Raw genomic sequence first — 9,595 nt, forward strand, 5'->3', positions numbered from 1 at the left:
TCTAAATCTTTAGCCATGGCCATGACTACAGGCAGGACTGTGGTAACTTCACCAGTCTGGTCTCAAATGTCAGAATCGGCTGCTATACTTACACTTCTCCACTGGCCACAGATACCCCCAGTCTCAAATACCATGTGCAGGCTACTTTCTTGGGACCATCAGTTTGATGGTGTGATTCTCCCTAGCTTCTTCGTACTTGGCTAGTGTGAAGTAGCTGCCAGGCTGTTCCTCTGTCCATGGAAAAGTCATCTCAGAAACTGGGAGCATTGGAATCATCACATGGAAAGGTTCTGTCATCAGATTAGACAGCCCAGCACAGACTCCTCTATAGAATGTCCAGGAGGGGGTGGGCGGCCAGTTGGCCGAGGCTTTCAGGTCTGACTCTGTCTTTCATTTTCACCCTTCTAATTGACCATGGACCCCCGAAGATTTACTTTTGCCAGGGATGTTGCTGACTGGAGTTTTTGTAAAATGCATTTTAAATACACAATATGGCCAAACGTTTGTGGACACCTGACCACCACCCCTACTCTATGTGTGCTTTGTTGCTGAACTTTGGCCATTTGACAGTGCAGGAGAGGAAAACAAAAACTGCAGTCAGCAACATAACCTTGTCTTTGATTTCCATTCTTACAATTGACCATGGACCCCCAGAGGTTTACTTTCATCAGAGATGTTGCTGACAGGGGTTTTTGTTTTCCTCTCCTCCATTGTTAACTGGTCATAGTTTAACAATTACTTATTGGATAGTTATTATTGGTTCCCGTTGATGTTAATCCATTTCTACTTAGTTTCCTGTGTGTTCTAATAAAGGAGTGTCTTTATGTGTGCCAAATCTGTATTTAGTAATCTGTAAGTTTGTATTTGTATCTATCCGTGCCTGCACTCAGTGAAGAATGTTATACAAAATAAACTGATGTGCATGGCAAGCTTTTTAGAAAAATCACAACGTGGAGTTTCTGATATCTTGAAATACTTTGATTTTCTTAAACACATTTACATATATTTGATAATATGCCTGTTTTAAGATATAGTAACTTAAATGCATGTCAAGAACTCCTGCTGTTTGAGATATCTTGATTGTCTGAGATTGTTTGAGATATCTTGAGATGAATTCCTGTGTATTTGTTTTTGTAAATAACTCTTAAGACATTTCTTCAAATGAGATCTCTGAGAGGCAGTTCAGAGTACCTCAGAATGGCTTCCTGTACATTTTTTAGATTTTCAGCAGCATTTCTTCTCATTTTTAAGACATTGCACTTCAGGTACTTTAAAATGGTTTGGATGTAATTTCAAGTTATCTGGAAATATAATCAAGATATCTTAAAATGAATTTTAAATACACTATACGGACAAAAGTGTTTGGACACCTGATAATCACACCCATGTGAGCTTGTTGGACATTTCCATTCCACAAGCATAGCCATTAATATGGAAAATGCACATGAAGATGTCTAAAAAATGACAGGGTTTTATGCCTGGCATCATGTGGGCTGCCCTCAGGTTTGAGTCCCACCTCCTGGGCAGATCTTACTATGTGACCTGGTAAGGAGAGATGTTAAGGGTGCACCAGGCAAGCATGGAGGTGCCTAAGGATGGGTGCTGGTCCCGCTCCTCTCCTCTCCTTACACTTCCTCACTAGGCCTTATTGTCCTGTTCCATGGTTTCTCTTATTTGTGCTATGCTGATAATACACAGCTGTGTTTGTCATTCTCTCCAGAGGACCTCGCGGTATCCACTGGGATCTCTGCGTGTCCTGCTGATACTGCAACCTTGATGAAGGAACGCCATCTCTGGCTCAATCTGACAAAGACAGACTTTCATCTTGTCCCTGCTTGTCCATCTATTCAGGACCCTATCTCTGTTCAGCTTGGCTCTTTATCGTTAACACCATTCAAGTCTATTCACAACCTTGGGGCGGGGATCAATGACCAGCTGTCCTTCAAGGGCCACATTACTATGGTCTCTTGTTGTCTTGCAGTTTCAATTTATACAACGTCCATAAGATCTGACCACTTCTGACAGAGTACACAGACTTTGGTCTTGTCACATGTGGACAACTGCAACTCTCTGCTGGCAGAGGTACCAGCATGTGTCACCAGGCCTCTGCAGATGATTCAAAGTAGAGCATCATGCCTGGTGTTGAACTAGCTGAAGTGGGCACATGGCACTCATGTTCATATCACGTTACTTTTGCTTCCTGTAGAAATGTGTATTAAGTACAAATCCTTCATACTTGCTTAAAGAATAGTCAACAGGTCGGCCCCAATATATATATATATATATATATATATATATATATATATATATATATATATGGAGACACTTATGAGGTCCTGTGATCCTTCTGGACCACTCAGGTCTGCTGTTGAACAGTGTCTGGTGATCACAAACCTGTGGTATCACATTTAACTTCAGACTCTTTTCATGTGTAGCTCCTGGTTGGGCTGATGAGCTGCTCACCTCCCTTCATACATCTGAGCCCCTCAATGTGTTTAAGAAGCGTTTTGAAGACTCTCCTGTTTGATGGATTTCTGTCTAACTGACTTTATCTGCTAGATTTTGTAATGTACGAATTGTATCTAGAGTAGCTTGTGTTTTGTTCCAAGCTCTTCACTTGCAATGATCAATTCTGTACCCTTGTCCTTCCTAAGCAGTCCCCCAATACTGAGGTTTACTCGATTATGTTGACCTCATTTGTAAGATGCTTTTGGATAAAAATGTCTGCTAAGCACATACAGGTAAATGAATATGAAGGCAGCAGCATTGCCAACTCCATCTCTCCAAACTGGACGCTTGGAGTGTCCACTGTGCCTTAACACACTGAATATGACAACTGTCCTTCTTCAAATCATAAACTCCCTTTAAAGAGACTCAGTGTACCAGCAAGCACGCCAGCACAAATCTAGATGAGCAAATGCTGGATCTGAAGGGCACTCAGTAGTGGTCCTTGGATGCCATATTACTGACGGTGGTGGTCAGTGCCGGTGCTAGGTTATTTTGAACTCTAGGCCAAGCTTATTAGCGCGCCAGCCAACTGTTTGGTAGCGAGCCCGTGTGGCTGGTATTTTCTCCCCTTATGATATGCACCCTACTTGAACACCTAATTCACCTTAATGGTGGTGCCGGCCTTGGTGGTGTCAGGTAGCTCATAATAGTCTAAAGAAGATGCATGGAGTTGCACTGTAAAGTGTGCAGGACCGGTGTGTGGCACAGATCAGGGGTCTCCTCGGCCGGCCACAACTTGATGGTGGGCCCCTCAGAGGATTTCTTATTCAAGGAGTGTTGTCATCTGGAGTTTGTGTTTCCGGCTGGCCTGATAGGTTCCTCCTTGTCACATGGACAGAGTGCAGTCAAGTTCTTCCTTACATTTGCCAGTCATGGACAGTCTAGTAAGATGACAAAATCCTTTCGTCTCTGGAATCCAGCTTGTCAAGTACAGAGTGCTGTCATGGCACTGATGAGCGTAGAAGCCAGCTCTGGGTAGGATTGTGGTTTATTATAATTCTAATTATATTGTTGTTTGTAAATATGCAGCTACATGTATTTATTAAATGGCACTAATAACTGATTGACTGGTCAATTGGTCATCTAAAGGACAGGCCATGCTGTGTTTTCCTGTAAATAAATCTGTGCAAGTCGCTATAAACACCTCACCTCCAGACTAGTGGGATACCTGGAGCTCTGGCTGTGTGGGTCTTCACTGCGCACCACTGAAGGACGGCTGTGACATTGTTGTCTCCAAGCTCACGCCATGGCAGGAGTCTGCCCTCCACGTCAGCCCTGGCCCGCGGCTCACCCTCACACTCTCGAGCTGGCACTCAGCCATGTGTGAGATCGGGGATAGGAGGGTGAGGCGGGCACGTTTGTGAGGTCCCCCAAACCATAAACAAACTCATGACTCATGTCCCCCGCGACTCCTTTTTTTTTTTTTTTGGCAGACATCAGATAGAATTTGCCCAGGAGGGAGCTGAAGAAATTGGGGCAGACCTCAGCTGCTGGGGCCTTAAAGGAAAAAAGGGGACAACGAGACGGCGAGTTTGTCTGCACGAGAAACGACAAGAAGGATTATGGCTGATGGCTGCGTATCCTTAGGGGGGAGTCCGAGGAAAGCCTGCATCAGTCCTCTGTTCTGTAGTGATTAACAGAAAAGGAAAAGGTACAAATGGAAAACTACAAGCCCCCCAAGAAGAACGGCACATCACTAGGGGGAGAGAGGGTTTGGGTCAGTGCCTTACATATGACATTATATATAATTAGCGCAACACTTCAAACAGGTCATGACACAGAGAAAGCAGATATTGAGGGTGTATAGTGCCTTACATACGTCAGCTTAGACAACAGGCCAACCACAGGATGTATAGTGCCTTACACCGGACCTGCTGTTTTAAACGTATGCAGTGTGTGTGTATAGCATCGTCACATTATATTATGCCATACATAATCCCATTATACATTCTAATAAATAAACACAGTATTTGCATTGCCACTTTTACAAATTATAGTGAAATTCTTCATTTTAATTAGCAGAAAGCTTAAATCAGCTCATAGGGCACACACTAAATGTTCAATTTATATTAAATAAGAGTGTAGAGCACCGTCTATGGAGCATTACATCAAACAGGCAAACCAGCGGGAGTTTATAACAGGCTTAGCAGCTTACACAGGACATTATATACAGTAGTATGGTGTATAGCGCCTTACCGAGAACATTCTACAGTATTTGATAAGCAAACCTTAATCTGTGTGTATAGCACCTTACATTATTTTAAAGAAGCACACTATAGTGTGTATAGTGCCTTACATATGGCGTTCTATTACATCAACAGACCACAGGGCGTAGTAGTAATGCTGACATTCTTACAGAGTACAGGGAATTTCTGACTTGCATATCTCTATTTGAATTAGTAGAATGTACAAATCAGTAGAAAGTGCGATTACATAGCAAAATATATTAAATGTCCTGTATTAAATTATATTAAGTGTATAGCACCTTACATAGGACACTTCATCAAATAAGCAAGCCATAGGATGTATAGCGCCTTAGGCTTACACAGGGCGTCATATCACATAAGCAGACAGCATGGTGGAGGGAGCCTTACCAGGGACAGGGGATTAAATAAGAGGAGCTTAGGCTGTCAAGCGCCTTGCATGGCACTTATTGTTTAATACGTAAACTCTAAAGAGCCTTGGCACATAACAGAGCTTGCATTTATGATGATACTCTCCAGAGTGGTAGACACTTCGCTCAGCGTATGTCATTTGTAATATGCTGGTGTATAGCGCCTTACATGGTGCTCTCCATGTGATTAGGAATCCTTGATTGTAGTGCCAGTCACATTGGACACGTGAGCTCTTGGGGAGTATGAGGTCCTTCATAGCATAAGCTAACTAATAGGAGAATGCATTACATTAATATAGTGCTTTACATAGAGAGTGGGGCACTTCAGCCACCACCAATATGCGGCATCTACAGTACCTGGGTGATGCGGTGGCAGCTGTTTTCATGCCAGTACACTCACCACAGATTAGCTATTAGGTGGTGAAGGGGTGAGAGAGAGATAGTCAACTGGAGACAGGGGATGATTAGAGCAACAGAAGGACCAGGCCATGGAGGGCAATCGGGATACACCCTACTCTTTACAAAGGATGTCCAGGAATCCTTAATGACCGCAGAGAGTCGAGACCTGAACATCGGAAGGACGACGCCATTTTCACAGCACAGGGGCATTGGGATCCACACACAGATCACAGGGTAAGCGCCCCCTGCTGGCAGCACCAACACCTCTTCCAGTGATAACCCAAGCTTGGCCTGGCTGGTCTCAAGTGCTGGCCGGGCTGATCATGTTTAGTTTCAGGTGGATGCCCTGTTCAGGTGGAGTGGCTGCTGGCAACAGTAATTGATTCTGAGGGTGCGAATCACCTGATGTGGCTCACACCGTAATCAGTTTATATAGCGCCTTACATGTTGACAAAAAATGACAACAACCAAGCTTTGTGGTGCCAGTAACTGTAGCATTTGCTCTGTGGCTGACTGTTAGACTTGTCAACATGCGTTAAGATCGTGTCTGTGCTGTGACCACCTATTACACGTTCTGTTTAATCAGCAAACATTGCCATTTGCAGTTCCTTACACATCACATGCCGTCCAGGAAGATGGAGAGTGGCATCTGTGAAGTGGAGGACCAGGGCTACAAGCAGTTTAATATAATGCAGGTTTTAAGATGCCCGGCAGAGAGACCCCTGGCTGCACTTATGACCATGTCAGTAGGACTGGGGGTGTTACGCCCTTCAAGTGGTGTGTTTAACCAGCCTGACAGGTGCCAACACTGTCTGCTATGCATGGCTCTTGGCTACTCACTGGAGTGGGCAGCTGGCCCGGGTGAGACCTTACTCTTTAAGCAGGTCAGCAGGACACTGGAACCATTAGAGGGCACGCTAGGGGGAACACATCAGGGGATCAGACCCCTGGTCCTGACCCTCTTAAGCTATTTCTAGAATGTACTGTACTTGGATGTACAGTGCATCCAGAAAGTATTCACACACTTTTCCACATTTTGTTATGTTACAGCCTTATTCCAAAATGGATTAAATTCATTTTTTTCCTCAGAATTCTACACACAACACCCCATAATGACAGCGTGAAAAAGTTTACTTGAGGTTTTTGCAAATTTATTAAAAATAAAAAAACTGAGAAATCCCATGTACATAAGTATTCACAGCCTTTGCTCAATACATTGTTGTTGCACCTTTAGCAGCAATTACAGCCTCAAGTCTTTTTGAATATGATGTCACAAGCTTGGCACACCTATCCTTGGCCAGTTTCGCCCATTCCTCTTTGCAGCACCTCTCAAGCTCCATCAGCTTGGATGGGAAGCGTCGTTGCACAGCCATTTTAAGATCTCTCCAGAGATGTTCAATCGGATTCAAGTCTGGGCTCTGGCTGGGCCACTCAAGGACATTCACAGAGTTGTCCTGAAGCCATTTCTTTGATATCTTGGCTGTGTGCTTAGGGTCGTTGTCCTGCTGAAAGATGAACCGTCGCCCCAGTCTGAGGACAAGAGCGCTCTGGAGCAGGTTTTCATCCAGGATGTCTCTGTACATTGCTGCAGTCATCTTTCCCTTTATCCTGACTAGTCTCCCAGTCCCTGCCTCTGAACAACATCCCCACAGCATGATGCTGCCACCACCATGCTTCACTGTAGGGATGGTATTGGCCTGGTGATGAGCGGTGCCTGGTTTCCTCCAAACGTGACGCCTGGCATTCACACCAAAGAGTTCAATCTTTGTCTCAACAGACCAGAGAATTTTCTTTCTCATGGTCTGAGAGTCCTTCAGGTGCCTTTTGGCAAACTCCAGGCGGGCTGCCATGTGCCTTTTACTAAGGAGTGGCTTCCGTCTGGCCACTCTACCATACAGGCCTGATTGGTGGATTGCTGCAGAGATGGTTGTCCTTCTGGAAGGTTCTCCTCTCTCAACAGAGGACCTCTGGAGCTCTGACAGAGTGACCATTGGATTCTTGGTCACCTCCCTGACTAAGGCCCTTCTCCCCCGATCGCTCAGTTTAGATGGCCGGCCAGCTCTAGGAAGAGTCCTGGTGGTTTCGAACTTCTTCCACTTACGGATGATGGAGGCCACTGTGCTCATTGGGACCTTCAAAGCAGCAGAAATGTTTCTGTAACCTTCCCCAGATATGTGCCTTGAGACAATCCTGTCTCAGAGGTCTACAGACAATTCCTTTTGACTTCATGCTTGGTTTGTGCTCAAACATGAACTGTCAACTGTGGGACCTTATATAGACAGGTGTATGCCTTTCCAAATCATGTCCAGTCAACTGAATTTACCACAGGTGGACTCCAGTTAAGCTGCAGAAACATCTCAAGGATGATCAGGGGAAACAGGATGCACCTGAGCTCAATTTTGAGCTTCATTGCAAAGGCTGTGAATACTTATGTACATGTGCTTTCTCAATTTTTTATTTTTAATAAATTTGCAAAAATCTCAAGTAAACCTTTTTCACGTTGTCACTATGGGGTGTTGTGTGTAGAATTCTGAGGAAGAAAATGAATTTAATCCATTTTGGAATAAGGCTGTAACATAACAAAATGTGGAAAAAGTGATGCGCTGTGAATACTTTCTGGATGCACTGTACAGTAGACACTAGCCAGGGCTAAAACTCTCAGTATCTGGGAAATGAAAGACAGGAGGAGGCCAGGCCAGAGAAAGAAGAGGAGTGCAAAGAGTAGACCATTGGGTGGGCCAGCAAACCCACCTGACAGACCAGGAGCAGTGCCTGTGTCTATCAAGTCTCTCAGACCGACTCCTGGGGATTGCACTGCAAGTCTGGCTAGGAGAAGAATTTGTGCTACCTCTGAGGAGGACATGAGAAATATTTATGGAGCGTCCTGCACCCACTGGCAGCCAGGAGTAGATCATGTTTGGCAACGAATGAGCTCACGATTTTATAGCACCCCGAGACGCAAATGGGCACTTGTGAAGGTGTTTTGTGATTCCATGTAAACCATAATGATGTTTCTCTAAGGCTTTATCACAATAATAATAATAATAATAGGAGGAGAAGGGGAAAATGGAAAACATAATAAGGTAGGATATTGCGCTAAGCTGCACGTAACTGTTGCCACTTTGCAACAACATCAAGAATAATAATGTAACGATCCCCGAAATGAAGAGTGAGACGCGCACACACACTGAATATCTAACAATGAAGGGTCCACAGCCTTACTTTCAGAAGAGTCGCCTTCCCCCTGTTACAGCCATTGGAAACACCTCGTAAAGTAAAAGATAAACTGAGTCTGACCACGGCTGTCCTTGCGCGGTTTCCGATCTCGACCTCTCGATTGCCCTCCGTGATCCCCGACCCCGTTATCTTTTGCGAGACTCTATTTATCCAGTGCCCCGGGAGTGTCCGACTGCCTTCTTGAACCTTCCCCGGGCTTGTAAACTAGCATGAATCTTCCAGGGGTTCGTGGAGTGCTGCTCTTAGGGCAATCACACATCCAGCTCCTCTTACCTTCTTGATAACACGCTGGCTTATCCAATACACTTCGCATCAGTGCGCACATGCGTGTTGCCAATGTGATATCGCTTTGTGTTTGACGTGTATGCTCCTCCACACTTGAGCCAATCAATCTTTACGTGCGGGCCGATTTGCATGAATACCGCGCGCGTTAACATTACGTCACGTGGAGAGGCGGGGATCTCAATAATGTGCGCGTTGCCTCCCATGTTGTAAGGGCGTTCAAAGTTTGGGGCCAAATACGAGAAATACTTGCTTGTGACATACCGGAGTCATCGCTATTGCAAAGATGCATTTTCCTTGTAACATTACCTACACTTTCATTTCGGCTGACAGCGCATGGCTTCTCCGTGTCAATGGACTGATCGTATACTGTAATGTCTAAGGTGTGTTCTGAATATTATTCCATCTCTGTCCAATGCTATCTTTTTATGAGTTCCTTTCCTGGGCCGTGCGTGCCAATCGGGCCCTGAATGCCATCTTCTGGCAGCACCTTACGAGTTAGCTCTTTCTGGCGGAATGAGTTATTTCTTGAATTAGGAAACTTGCTAAAACTAC

The sequence above is a fragment of the Erpetoichthys calabaricus genome, chromosome 2, assembly GCF_900747795.2.
Source record: "Erpetoichthys calabaricus chromosome 2, fErpCal1.3, whole genome shotgun sequence".
Taxonomy (NCBI): domain Eukaryota; kingdom Metazoa; phylum Chordata; class Cladistia; order Polypteriformes; family Polypteridae; genus Erpetoichthys; species Erpetoichthys calabaricus.